Here is a 15,517-nt window from a genome sequence, read left to right on the forward strand (position 1 = left end):
CTGCAGCCACAGCCACACATTGAGACTTGTTTATTAGATGAGAACTTAACTTAAAAAATCAGAACTGGTAATGTCCCATATACACTCAAAATTGGCTAACTGCCTCATTCTGCAGCTCTCTGGCTGAAAGAAACACTGTTAAAAAAGAATAAAACATCAGCTTCCCTACAGAAGATACCCAGACACAAACTCATCACCAAGAAAAAGTCAATATTAAAAACAGAAGTCTCCTGGCTACTCTTTAGAAATAAGGTAAGGTGCTTTAATATTTCAAACTGTTTTATATTAAAGCCCAAGTACTTAACAAAGGAGCACACTCGAGATATTATACCCCAAAATTATACTAACCACTCTTTCTGTCCTCCATCAGTTTAGATCTGTTTGCCTACTCCTTCAGCTCAGCCTATCCAACCTGTTCCCTCTGTAAATGTACACTATTTCAACAACCAACTGGAATGAGCCCCACCCCTCCCTGTCCCCACACACACTGTTCAAGAACTGCTCAATATCTGGAAAAGAACGGCTGCTGCATTGCTTTGAGAAACAACAGGGAGCAAATTACTGGACGGATTCTTTAACTTACCAATCAGAACCGCTGACCTTTTATGACTCCTCGATTCAAGAAGCCTGCCAAACACTCACAGTAAGAATAATCTACTGATTTTACTTCTATGCTAGAGATTTACAGAATTGTTTTTTACCTTATTATTCAATCTAAAATACAAAAACGTAAGTGTATGTATTTTTTAAAACAAAATTTAGACAGTAGCTGAAAAAAACCTTTCAGTATTGCTGGGAGGGCAGGACGGTGGTTGATATGCAAAGTAAAAAATTCCCTCTGAATATTGTACTTAAACTTGAGAAATACAGAGCGGGGGAAAAAATTCTACAGCAAAAATAGGGGTGTAGGCAGTGATGGAATAAATAAGCAAGATAACCCAAGGAGACCCCTGCTATCATAAATGGTAGAAGAGTTTTAATGAGAAGAAAAGGGCATGTGGCTACAGATAGGTATGGACAATATGGTGGGTGGGTATCAAAAACCTGATTGTTTTGATATTCAATCTTCTCTCACTGGGTTATTTGCATCTCATTAAATAGATGCAAAACCCACAAACCACCCTGATAACATAAGCAATCGTATTAGATATGTCAGCCATACTACAGTATCTTTTATACTTAAGCATTATTTTTTGCCAATAATGTGTAAAGATATTTATTTAAACCATGTAATTATAATTCACATTATAATTTCCAGGATAAGAAAGGGTCACCTTAATACAAATACTTTATAGTCTTCCCAAATAATCATACTTCAAATAACATAACTTAATGAACATTCATAGATCAATGATTATCAATCTCTGTTAGCACCTTTCTTGAGGACGATAGTCTAAAAACTAAATGTAATAAGAAACACCTTGAGGGGCACCTGGGTGGCTCAGTCGTTAAGCGTCTGCCTTCAGCTCAGGTCATGATCCCAGAGCCCTGGGATCAAGCCCCGCATCGGGCTCCCTGCTCAGCAGGGAGCCTGCTTCTTCCTCTCTCACTCCCCCTGCTTGTGTTCCTGCTCTCGCAATCTCTGTCAAATAAATAAAATCTTTAAAAAAAAAAAAAAAAAAAAAGAAACACCTTGAATGAAAATGTATATTTAAAACTTCCTGTTTTCTGTAGCATTGAAAGGTTCCTTATTTGTGTATGCCTCATGCTCAATTTCTTTCTTGATTTAAAGCTAAAAAGAGCCAGTATTGCATTGCCTCTTCCTTCACCTTGCACTGCCCTTTTGATATTCATGTTATACTTAAATCAATTTCCAAAATGTCTAAAAACAGACATGCATTTCACATTGAATTTTTTTAAAAATCTTTTGTAGATAAGGCTATGGAAACAAACAAGCAGAATAATGCAGTAACCTTTTACTCGCCTGCTGGAGGTACTATCTGCTGCATAGAATTTTAAATCCTCATCTGCAGATGCAATTGAGCTGGTATTGCCAAGAACTCTGCTTTCCTGTGCTGCTGCTATACAGCTATTCATCAAAAGAACACATTATGTGAAAAACGTTAAGTACTATCAGTTTAAGTTTCTTGTATGATTTAACAAAAGAACTTCTAAAATCTAGCTAAAGCTCTGCTCTGTCACATTTTCAGATGCATGTCAGACACGTTGGGGAAAAAGGTCTTACTGCCGCTGATGTACTCCTCCTAGCAAATGTGTGAGACTGGGAAGCTAAGAGAGGTATGAACAAATTAAAACATCATCCTAAGATAAAAACAATGTACCAAGCATTAAAACGACATATAATTTACATTGTCAACAAATGGATAACATGCCCAAAATAACTTGAGATTTTTATTAGCTTTATAATTAACAAAAGCCTATAAGTAAATCATTGTGGCTAAGATTCTTACAGACAAGCATCAATAAAAATCCCTACCAAATGCATATTGCTATTAATGAGAGTAGGTTATTTTACTAGCTACTTAGCATTAATGTTATTTTTCTTAAAAAGCATTAAATAGAAGATCCGAAAATGAAGCTTACTTATGAAGTAACTTGAGGTATAATGTTTCATCCCTCCACCAACACCCTCTGGATCTTATATCAGTTATAACTAAAATAGAATGTAAGCAATAAGGACTGTTCTCATTATCTATTATTTTTCCTTCCATGTCAGCTGATTTAATGTACTATTGATTCCTAGGTTGCATACAGATGGAGGAAGAAAGCAAATCAACAAAGATATATAAAGCTTTAAAAACTATCAGAAAGAGAAACATAACAGTATTTAGATAAAAACTATCTTTAATTGTCTAGCTATAAATATAGGTATAAAAGGTGGTGGAAATATTAATATTTGCTCACTAATGACAATTAAGCATCATGATTGTTTTTAACAAACTAACTGAATTTTAAAGTGTGCTTTCCCCCTTAACTGCAAGTAACTCTAAATACCAAAAGCTTTAAAGATTTTAACCTTTCTATTGAATTTCCACTTCTCTAAGAAATAAGGTGACCATTCTAATTACATGGTAGTCCAAAAGATATGAACTCCACAAATACAGCCCTGTAGGTCACGGCATCATTCCTTACTGCTCAAATTGTTATATATTAGTAAGCACAAGCTAACTTCAATAGTTCCCTTAAAGTAAAATGTATCAGACAGAAACTTACCAAACTGACACTACTACATTATTTAAAACTACTCCTTCATTTAATACATAAGTGTATTGCCACATATAGCATCCCAGTGAGAAGTGATTCCAGCAGTTCTCAAAATATGGACCTTGGGGGTCCCTGAGCCTTTACATGAAGTCTGTGGGATCAAAATTATTTTCATAATACTAAGACGATATTTCTATTTTTCACTCTCAGTCTCTCATGAGTTTACACTGAACCTTTCCTCAGACCACATGGCATGTAGTACCATAACAGACTGAACGCAGAAGCAGATATAAGAATCCAACTGTCTTCCATTCAGCTAGACTTTATTTAAAGAAATACAAATGTAAAACAATATCAGCTTTTTCATTAATTTTTTTGTTTCCAAAAAATTGTGATTTTCCCAAAAATAGGTTAATTGTGTGAACATGTAATTAGCTGTTATTTTTTAAGTGAATTTAATAAATGGTTTCAAAACTTCTCAGTTTTACTTTCTAACAGGGTAAATGCTGAGATATATAACCCAAATAAATCAAAGCTCTTTAAGAGCTTGATTTTTAAGAGTGTAAATGGGTACCAAGACTAGGAAAAAAATGAGAATTTGCTCACTAGAGTTTTTGCTTACATTTTTCCCTTATATCAAGGCTTACAGTTTTTGGTTATAAAAATGACTTCAGTAATTTTAAAAGCAGTGATTCTAAAAACATTCATTTTAGAAAAGCAAATATAAAATGTTTTGAATTTTCACAAATGTCACTTTTAATACTTAACTTTCAGTCATCTTAATTACTGGGTGTAATTATTACTGGCTGTGTTTCATAGTACTGTTAAAAACTATTTTTTTAAGTAGTAGATAACTGATAATGATGATGTCTATGCAACAAGATACTAAAATCTAGCCAGTAAACATATACACATTGAAAAAGAGACAAAATGAGTTGTTAGGAAAATGGAAATGTGAGATTATGTATTTTTAATATAAAAAGAAACCATAAGAAGCTTCTAAAATTCATCATGCCTGTATAAAACCACTAGTTTTAAATAATTTTTTTCCTGAAAAGAAATATCTAAACTTGAAATAAAATACATCTCAAGAAGGGACTGCCATTCAGTAATAAAAAGATGATCATGGGGGAAAAAACCTCTCAAAACTATATGAAAGACAGAGAAATTACAGTACAATAACTTAATTACTTTAGAGTAATTCCTATTGCTGAGAATAGTTGAATGTTTGATACAGTAAGGCTTTACAGTCAAACAGGGAAGAGAAGGCCTCTTATCTCCCCCCAAATTTTTGTGTGCTAGCCCACATTTGCCCCTGTAAATCCCACAGGGTTAATTTTGAAAGAGGTTCTCCTTGGTTTTGTCCTTGGCCAAACCCCATATCCTTATTAGCCTTCAAGAGCTCTGGTTCCCACTCACTCAATCATTCAATGATGTACTAAGCACCTACTATGTGCTAGACAGGTATAGGGTAATGAAAATGAAGCAATGCAAAAAACAGATAAAAATCCTTCCTGCCTTCTTTGAACTTATAGTCCAGGTGGAGAAGACATGCAACAAGCAAAAATACCACAGCAAACAGTAATAACTGCAAAGAAGAAGAGGGGAAGAAGAAGGAAGGATGAGGGGCACCTGGGTGGCTCAGTCGTTGGGCGTCTGCCTTCAGCTCGGGTCATGATCTCAGGGAGGATGAAATGTTTAAGGAAAGACTCATTCTCTTATTAGAAATACAAATTTTGGGGGGCGCCTGGGTGGCTCAGTTGGTTGGGTGGCTGCCTTTGGCTCAGGTCATGATCCCAGGGTCCTGGGATCAAGCCCCCCATCGGGCTCCCTGCTCAGCAGAGAGCCTGCTTCTCCCTTTCCCTCTGCCTGCCACTCTGCCTACTTGTGCTATCTCTCTGTCAAATAAATAAATTAAAAAATATATATATAAATTTTTTAAGGATTTAAGAATATTTTCTAAATGTTGGGAGAGGAATAGTGGCAACAAAAATATGTGGTCAGTGGACACAAAAACTGAACTGTTTTAATGAAAATTTTCAATTATATATAAAAGTAGAGAAAAAAGCCTAATGAATTCCTATATATCTACTCATCACCCATATTCAACAATTATTCAAGATATTACCAATATTGCTGTCTTTGTCTTTTTTTTGAGGGTTTTTTTTTTTTTTTAAGATTTTATTTATTTGACAGAGAGAGACACAGCGAGAGAGGGAACACAAGCAGGGGGAGTGGGAGAGGGAGAAGCAGGCTCCCCACCGAGCAGGGAGCCCGATGCGGGGCTTGATCCCAGGACCCTGGGATCATGACCTGAGCCGAAGGCAGACGCTTAATGACTGAGCCACCCAGGTGCCCCCCTTTGAGGTATTTTAAAGTAAATCCTAGACATAATGTCACTCCCTCTCCCACCCACCCACATCATATATATTTAAATAATTTATCCATTGCTTTATATAATCACAAAATCACTACATCACACTCATCAAATTAACAGTTTCCATAGTATTAACTAATAACAGTCATTATTTAAATTTCCAATATCATCTCAAAAATGTCTTTTCTAGGTAATGTGATCTAAAAAGAACCCAGGGGCGCCTGGGTGGGCTCAGTCAGTTAAGTGTCTGACTTTGGCTCAGGTCATGATCCCAGGGTCCTGGGATCAAGCCCCTCGTTGGGCTCCCTACTCAACAGGGAGTCTGCTTCTCCCTCTGCCCCTCCCCCAGTTCACTCTCTCTCTCTCTCTCTCTCTCTCTTTCAAATAAATAAATAAATAAAAATCTTAAAAAAAAAAAAAAAAAAGAATCCAAACAAGAACCACTCTTTGTATGTGGCTGTTATGTTTCTTCTATCTCTTTTACTTGATAGTAACTCCCCATGTCCCTCTTTTTCATGCCACTGACGTGGAGAAACCACATTAGCTGTCCTGTATTCTGAAATTGTCTGTATGCTTCTTCACTGTGTCACTTACTTTGTAACCCAATCTCTCCTACTTCCCACAAATAACTTCTCATAATGCCCATTCCAAATTCCAACCCCAACATAAATACGAGATACAGGTAGCAGACACAGGAGTCCTTCAAACTCCAGAGAATCAAACAGCAATTTAAGTCTACTGGTAATTTTTGAACATTTGTTGAAATTAATCTGAAAAATTTAATATGGTGCAATAGCTCTGAAAAGACAGAAGAGGGAACTATACAATTAAGAATTCTACACTTAAGCAGCACTAAATTTTGTTTTAACTTTAAGCCCTGATTTTCAAGTTTACAATGGTTAAAAATATAGTAATGATAACCATTTTAGATATCCTCTTTCCGACAAACAAACAAAAAGTCCTAGAACCTAAGAAAAAGATGTGGAAAAACAGGATAAAGACTGAATGCACAGATATGTTTAAGTTGTAGCACACTAATAAATAACCATTAACCAAAGCAACCCATTCAATTATTCTAACAATGCACTGCCACTTTCTAAATAATTTTCTTCAATAAAAAGTATATCTAAATAAAACCAACATATGTGTTTTTAATAACCATTTCAGTTCAAAATAATAAGTGTAAAAATATGTTTTCAAGAAGTTTTTTTTTTTTTTTAAAGATTTTATTTATATATTTGACAGAGAGAGACACAGTGAGAGAGGGAACACAAGCAAGGGAGGTGAGAGAGGGAGAAGCAGGCTTCCTGCGGAGCAGGGAGCCCGATGTGGGGCTCGATCCCAGGACCCCGGGATCACGACCTGAGCCGAAGGCAGACGCTTAACGACTGAGCCACCCAGGTGCCCCTCAAGAAGTTTTTTTAAAGGAAAATCCAGAAATAAAGATTTTACAGCAAATTACTTTTACATATCCATTTATTCAAAGGGAAACTTCAAAAAGACTTGAGTAATCATGGTATCTTAAGAATAAGTATATATAGTCTATGATGTTTCCTGGTTAGAAGGTAAAGGAAAAGGGTAGTGGTACTCAGTTTCCAATGGATTTCTCTACCACTCCAGTCACCCCCAACCCCATTGAAAAAGAGAGAGAGGGAGAGAGGGAGAGATGGAGAGAGGGAGAGAGATACAGAGAAAACTCAAGAAACTTTTAAAATTTGATGTTTAAAATAAACTTTCTAAGAAGAGTGATACAATGGTCAAAAATAAACTTTACTAGTGGTAAGGCACATTTACTTTCACCTTCTAAAAGACTATCTAATAAATTATTGACTCGCCTTCTGACATTTTTAACTTTCAAAAGGTAAAAGAAATGTATCAACTTAGTCAACTAAAAAGAATGATCCAGATGTACATGATCCAACATAGCACAGAGACACTATTAGGAAAACAACACATCTGGGCTCTAGGTCAGACAATTCTCAGTAGGCAATATTATCTTAAGCAAGCCATCATCTCATAAACATCCATTTGCTCATTTAAAAATGGCAGCATAATAATCTTACGTTGACTTGCTTCCATAGTCCCATCTCTTTGCAAACCAGCTCCATTAAGAATTAACTTGCTTATAACTGAGGAAAAGCACTCATCATGTAAAAACGAAGGAGAGGGGGAGAGGGGGAGAAAAGAAAGAAAGAGAGAAAGAGAGAAAGAGAGAAAGAAAGAAAAAGAAAGAAAGAAAGAAAGAAAGAAAGAAAGAAAGAAAGAAAGAAAGAAAGAAAGAAAGAAAGAAAGAAAGAAAAAGGAAGAAGAAAGAAAGGGGAGGGGAGGGGAGGGGAGGGGAGAAGAGGGGAGGGAAAGGAAAGGAAAGGAAAGCAAAGGAAAGGAAAGGAAAGGAGGGAGGGGTAATTAGGGGACCACCTAGCTATGTTCAGTTTGTGATGTCAGCTTCTGTGTATCACAAAAATGTTTCAGCATGTGTTGAGAGATAGATGAGCAATTCAATCTTGCCCATTTTGTAGCTTAGCTGAAAGCAAAACCAATACAGCCTTAACATAGCTAGAAAACCACAATTAAAAATTTCCCAACTGGTGTGATCTAAACTTATAGAAATTAGAGTCTAGTTACTTCCTCTCTGCATATTTACTCCAAGGTGCAGTGAAATGGTCCCAAAAGAGAAGTGAGGAATTCTGTCTTGAAAAGTAGTATTCTCCCTAAATTACTAGCCAAAATGGAAAGCCAGTTCAGATTACAACATAACTTCACTAGGTAAAAGAGCATTCAATCGGGCGCCTGGGTGGCTCAGTCGTTAAGCGTCTGCCTTCGGCTCAGGTCATGATCCCAGGGTCCTGGGATCGAGTCCCACATCGGGCTCCCTGCTCGGCAGGAAGCCTGCTTCTCCCTCTCCCACTCCCCCTGCTTGTGTTCCTGCTCTCGCTATCTCTCTCTCTGTCAAATAAATAAATAAAATCTTTAAAAAAAAAAAAAAAAAAAGAGCATTCAATCTACCACTAATGCTGTAAGAAAAATAGTCAAGCCAGAGGGACACTTCAGAATCAACCTATTTTCAAAACCATTAGCACTTCTACTTTTTCCAATTAAGCTGACTCTATAGTAAAACAAAAAGCCTAATTTTATACTAGTTTCTGCCTAATAAGCAAGATGGTGTCATTACTCCATCTCTTTAGAGCAAGTACAGTACTACAGTATCCTAGCAAATTAACTACAAGAGTAGCCAAAATCATGCAAAGAGCAAACCCAATAGTCATTCCCAAGATTCTTTTTATAGATAGCAATTTAGTCAATCAACCCTGGTGATCAATGGGGAGTTATATCAAAAGCAGACTGCCCTTATAGTCATAAAGCAGTGCTTTGGAAGCAAACCAGGTGGAGGGGCAGGGCAGGAACTATAGTTTTAAAACGTATAGCCAATACTACAATAAATACACCAATTTTCTTTATACTACACACTATAGAAAGTAATGCTTTATACATCCCTAATAATATCTTCTGTTTGTGGATAATAATAGGTATGGGTGGAGAACGGCAGAACCTTCTTCCCTGTTTATAAAATGGAGGATAATAGTGGTTTTAACAGGTATTATGGGGTATGAGAAAGAAGGGAATCTTGGAGGAAAATGGCCTAGGATGCTGACCTATTTCTAAAAGTCAGGGATGAGTTAAACTATAATCTCTCTCTAATGGAATGACTTAATAATAACTGAGATTCAAACTGGAAACCCTAAATCATCCCAAAATAAAACTATGGTCATAATATGCTACCTTTTAAAAAGAAAGTATATATTATTAAAATAGTTATATCAAAAAACATTTTAAATTGTTTTCCTTTCCAAAACATATTCTATGGAATTTATATTTTATCATAAGGTTTTTAATCACTTTGGAGCTAGAATTGCTGATTTCTATAACAAATGGGTTCAGAGAAGTCAGAAACCCTCAGGAGCAAAGTCTGAGGTTATACTATATATAATTATATATTACTATATAAATAAAGAAGTACTACACTTACTGAGTTAAAGTAGCCAGTCATCCATGGCAAGTAACAATACTAAACAAACAGAAAATGTTTACTTTATACTATTACTTTATACTATTTAAGAGAGATTTTCAGCAATTTTCCCCTAATTGGACCCTTTCCAAATGAAATCTTACAATATTTAAAACATATGAACAATATTATTAGTGTAAAATTTTTATGAGTTATAGATTTCCTGAGTTATATTTACTTACATAAAGAAAATTAATAAAGCAAAAAAAGGCTATCTAATAAGTACAAAAACATGTAATCATTGAGTTTTTATCAGTTTCAGCAACTTATTTCTATATTGTTTTGGTTACACTATATCAAGAAAATCCTGATACATAAAGATTAAGTAGTTGAATAAGAAATTTCTAAAAGATATATTGGAAATTTTCCATCCACATTCACAGTGTAATACTCCCTCTAGTCTTACACATTCCTGTCATGATGCCTAGAGACACCAGACATTACTAGAACACATTCCTACAGTGGGATGGCTAGCAATGATTTAACTATACATGGTAATGATTGATCTCTATCTAAATATATACCAGTACACCTAAATTAAGTGAAATATATTCCCAATTCAGCTTATTTTTGCCAGAACCAATAAAGTTACCTGCTAATTATACTTAACAAAACCTTCAAATCTGTGTTAAAACGTCTTTTCAGACATTTGCCTGGCAATAATCACATAAATGAATTAAGAGAAAAAGTGGCAAAATTAAAAGAATTACCCACTATTACCAAATAGAATTGTGTTCCAGGAATTCAAATCTTCCATAATATTAAGGGGGGGGGGGGAGACCATTACCAACAAATTTCAGGAAGCTTAATAGAATATTAGAAATGGATCTCTAAGTACAGAGAATATAATCAGAATATTCCTAAATTCACAATGAGAAGAGTATGTAACAGAAGTAGGATTTGAACCTGCCCAACATCAAAATTTAAGTTCTAATCATACCAGTTGTCTCAAAAACTGAATGGTGACCTAGATTGGCCTTCCTATTACTAAAGGTCTTAAAATAATGATCCAATGCAGAAAAGACTTAAATAAGTGATATATTTAAAGATTTAAACTTTTAAAAAACCAGGCTATCCAATTTCATAGTAGGCAATAACAGGATTTTTTTTAATGAAATAGAAAAGTATTGTGAAAAATACAAAATAACAATACTACCAAAGGAAAAAATTGAATTAGCAAATCCAAAACCTTCTTTCAAGAAAATTTTCACTAGTGAATTCTATCAAATATTTAAGAAAACCATATGCCAAGTTTTATATAAACTTTAAGTCTGGCATACAAACATTGGCCAGTATTATACAAAACAGAGGAAAAGAGGACACTTTCAGCTTTGACAAAAAGTTTAGCAAATCAAATCCAGTAATATATAAAAATAATATGTCCTAACAAAGCGGAGTTTTCCTAAGAATATAGAGTTAACATGAAAAATACTTAGTGTTAATTCACAGTAATAGCTTAAAAGAAAAAAACTAAATGATCATGGCAGTAAATGTAGAGCATCCAGGGACAAAATCAAATACCATAAATGATTAAAAACAGACAAATAAAACCACTGAGTAAAGAACTTCTTCAACCAGATAAAGGGTATCTATGAAAGTCCTATGGCTAACAACAGATTTAAGAGTGAAATAAATATATTCTCCCTAAGTCTGGGAACATGGCAAGAATGTCTGCTCTCATTTATTTATACTCATAATTATACTGCAGAAATCTAACATAAAAAGGTAAGAGAAAGAAAAACAAAAAGATCAAAAAAGAGGTAAAACTGTCTCTGTTCATATGATTGTTTATGTAGAAAATCCTAAGAAATCTAACCCAAAAAGGTACTATAAACAGGAAATAAGCACTGGTGAGGATATGGAGAAACTGAAACCCCTGTAAATTGGTGGTAGTAAAACACAATGGTGAAGCCAACTGTGGAAAAGTCTGGCAGTTTCTCAAAAAGCTAAACATAGAATTATACCACATGACCCAGCTATTCCATTTCTAGGTACATACCCAAGAGAACGGAAAAGAGGACTCAGATACGTGTACACCAATGTCCACTGCAGCATTAGTCACAAAAGCCAAAAGGGGTAAACAACCCAAGTATCCACAAGCAGATGAATAAATAAACAAAATGGAATGGAATATTATCCAGCCATAAAAAGAAATGAAATTCTAATGCATGCTACAACATAGATGAACTTTGAAAACTTTATGCCAAGTGAAAAGCCAGACATGAGACAAATACTGGATGATTCCACTTATATGAAATGTCTATCATAGGCAAATTCATATAGGCAGAAAGTTGATTAGATATTACCAGGACCTGGGAGAGGGAGAAAATGAGGAATTACTGCTTAATTAGTATAGAGTTCAGTATTTCTTATCACCTTAAAAAAAAAAAAACTGCCATACATTACTGAGAGCAATTAAAAGATAATTTAAATGAAAGATAAACCATGTTCATAAGCTAGAATACTAAATATTAATGTCAATTTGTCATAATGTCTTATTATGACATGTTATACTAAATATTGTATGATAGGTCTATTCTCAAAATTGTGAGATCAGATACTTCACCAAAGAAGACTCTCAAATTGCCAACACACAAAAAGATGCTCAATATTAACATCAGAGAAATATAAATTAAGCCAGAAATACCTCAACTTTGTGCTATTATTTTCATATACATTTAAAACTGAACAATACATAGTTTTTGCTTTAATCCTAGGTAATTTTTTAAATTAATAAAAGTGTATATAGTTGTTATAGTTACCCTTTTTTTAATGTTGATTCCTTACAGTAGATGGCACTTGTAATCTGGTGCCATTTCCCTTCAGACTAATGAACTTCCTTTAGAACTGCTTGCAATGCCAGTGGACTAGTGAAAAATTCCATCAGTTTTTGTTTACCTCTTCAATGGTTCTCTTGCTTCTAGAATTTCCCTCAGTATATTCTCAGTATATAGCTTGGCTAGGCCTAATTTCTGTCCTATGCCACTGAACGGCAGGAGGCTGGGATGCACCCAAAGCCAAGAAAGCTACACATCACAGTTGCAGGTTTATCTGGCTTCTGCCTCATTTTGGTCATTTTCTGCTGCTTTCAAACAGCTGGAAGTTTTTCTTTCAATATTTTACCCAGATTTTATAACTGTTATCTGAAGGATGATTCACTCAACTACTTCACTGGCCTGACTGCATCATTACCAGATGTCAGAAACTCAAAATTCTATTAATGTTTAGTGAAAAACTTCTAACATCCTTGATTTTCTTTCCTCCCTCCAAATTAGGACCTTCATCTCACCACATAAGAATTTAAAGTACTCCTACTTTCTTCTAGTCTTTTCTCCCTTAACTCACATAGTACACTGACAGTGATTTCTTATCTATCATACTGCTTTTATCATTAGAAACAATGTTTTCTGTGAAAACCAGGAAACATGTAATCAGAAACCTAATTTTAATTTTCAACTCCACCACTATCTATGAAACTATAAGTAAATCACAATCTCTGTGATCCCTATTTCTACCATCTACAAATCAGAATATCATCTGCCTCATTAGTTAAGCTTAGGACCAAAATATAATAATTAATGTTTACAAGTGTAGACAAGAATTGGTCAAAGATGTTATAGGCTTTGTGACATGAGAATAAGTGAATTGTTAAAATCATTATATAAAAAAGAACAAATGAACAGACTCGGACAGTCAGATAATGAGTTCATTCACTAATTCAAAAAGCATTTACTAAGTTCCAACCAGATATCAAACATTTTTTTTTTAAGATTTTATTTATTTATTTGACAGAGAGAGAGACAGCAAGAGAGGGAACACCAGCAGGGGGAGTGGGAGAGGGAGAAGCAGGCTTCCCGCCGAGCAGGGAGCCCAAAGCGGGGCTCGATCCCAGGGCCCTGGGATCATGACCTGAGCCAAAGGCAGACACTTAATGACTGAGCCACCCAGGCGCCCCTCAAACATTTTCAAGGCAAATTTTTCAGCATAAGTAATAATTTTGGGGTGCTGAGGACATAATAACTGAGGTAAAATAGGTAATGAAGAAATACATGGCATTTGTGAGACATCACAAATCTGTGATAATTTATATAATAAAAACAGAGACCATCTCCTACAAGGATATGTAATGAGGAGGAGCAAAGCTTCAACCCAGTTTATGCTTAAGAGGTATATAAAAGAAAAGAGCAATAACAAACAAACAAACAAACAAACATGTAGTCGGAGACATCACAGAAAAACCATAAAGTACAGTATTACAGAAGACAAGGGAGAAGTGAATGTTAAGAAGAAGGAAAATACCAAATGCTGAAAAAGAGTAGGACAGGATGAGAAATGAAAACACACAGATTTAGCAACTGGAACTGTCTTACCTTGGGGATAATATGAAGCATTTTTTTTTAAAGATTTTATTTATTCATATATTTGAGAGAGACAGAGACAGAGATAGCAACAGAGAGCACAAGTGGAGAGGAGAGGGAGAAGCAGGCTCCCCACTAAGCAGTGAACTTGATGATTCGGCGCTCTATCCCAGGACCCTGGGATCATGACCTGAGCCGAAGGCAGACAGATGCTTAACTGACTGAGCCACCCAGGCACTCCAATATAAAGCATTTTAACATCAGCCTAACTAATGTCTGTCTACCTGGTTAGGTAAGAAAAGAAGTTTACTTTCACTCAAGGAAACAGAACGTTAGTAGAAACAACAGTCAAACTGCAGAAGGTAGTTGAAAAAGAATTGATAAACTGGACAACTAGAGTCAATATAAATCAAACAAGCTCAGTGATAATGGGAAGGATAGGGAAAGAGTAAAAGTAAGTATGATAAGACAGAGAACCCAGCATGGAGCATAATAAGAATAACAGAAAACAGCAAGGTTCAAATGAAAGGAAGAAGGGATAAGATTAAGAATATAGATGTTAGCCTTTGAAATAAATGAAAACATCGTGTTCTTTGAGTAAAGACAGACTAAGGAAAGTATAAAATATGCAATGAGAAAAGAATGAGGAAAATAGAAATAGGACTGGTCTTTTGAGGACAGTGGAAAGGTTCCAAATAACTAATATGTAAAATGAAACAGAAGATCAAAATGAGGTAAGGATTACCAGGAAGCACTGAGGCTAAAGCTAAGGGAAAAGTGTTGATTTATACTAGAAAACTCTAAAGACAGTAATAGGGTAGAACTCTAGCAAATCTAGGTAGTCCATGAACAGGGAACAAAACAAATGAACCGTTGTAATTATTTCAATTAATAGACTGGGAAATTTGTGAAGAAAGATTAGGAGAATGGAAACCTTGAGTATTCATAAGAATAAAATTGAGACGATGATTAGATTAAAGGTGGGTTACTCTGGATCAAGTTTTTCATTAAAAAAGAGGTAAGTTCTGAAGGAAAAAGCTTTTAGGAAAACTTCCTTGTATAATGTTACTATATAAATTGTACTGGGAGAAAAGGGAGTCAACTACTACTGTGTAATGGTTTTCGGACATTTGTACAAAAATAATGTGACATTTACAATAATCCAAGTCCATCTGAGCTTTCCTCAGTAAGATTAGTAAGTAGTGAAAGACCCTTCTGATAAAGAATAGTTTAATTGTTCTATCCATGCAACCCTGGCCAAGGTATATTATGAATCACATCAGCAGAATAGCAAACTCGAAGACATGGGCTGAGAATCTGCTACCTACAGTATAAAGCAGCTCCTACTGACTTTAGTGACAAATTAGTGGTTTAACTAAAGGGTAATCCTTCTTACTCTTGTAAGAAAAAGGTGTCAATTAATATTAAACCCACATTTCAAATATAAATACTCAGTGAATATATTTATTATGTTAGTAAGCATATAGAACAAGAGAAGGAAAATATAGTTCACAAAAACCATTTTACCTTAACTCAGCCATAAATAGGTTA

At 35.0% G+C, this 15,517-nt stretch overlaps 1 protein-coding gene and 1 long non-coding RNA gene across 5 annotated transcripts in view; one reads left to right on the top strand and one right to left on the bottom strand.

Moving 5' to 3' along the window:
- FBXW7 (F-box and WD repeat domain containing 7) overlaps positions 1-15,517 on the bottom strand; it is a 218,356-nt gene that overhangs the window by 124,437 nt on the left and 78,402 nt on the right. The gene's annotated exons all lie outside the window — the stretch shown is intronic.
- LOC118535417 (uncharacterized) lies at positions 1,882-3,642 on the top strand. Its single transcript, XR_004917176.2, has 3 exons — positions 1,882-2,062; positions 2,151-2,238; positions 2,705-3,642. It is a non-coding gene; the product is annotated as an uncharacterized LOC118535417 (long non-coding RNA).

This window comes from Halichoerus grypus, chromosome 3 (genome assembly GCF_964656455.1).
Source record: "Halichoerus grypus chromosome 3, mHalGry1.hap1.1, whole genome shotgun sequence".
NCBI classification, from domain to species: domain Eukaryota; kingdom Metazoa; phylum Chordata; class Mammalia; order Carnivora; family Phocidae; genus Halichoerus; species Halichoerus grypus.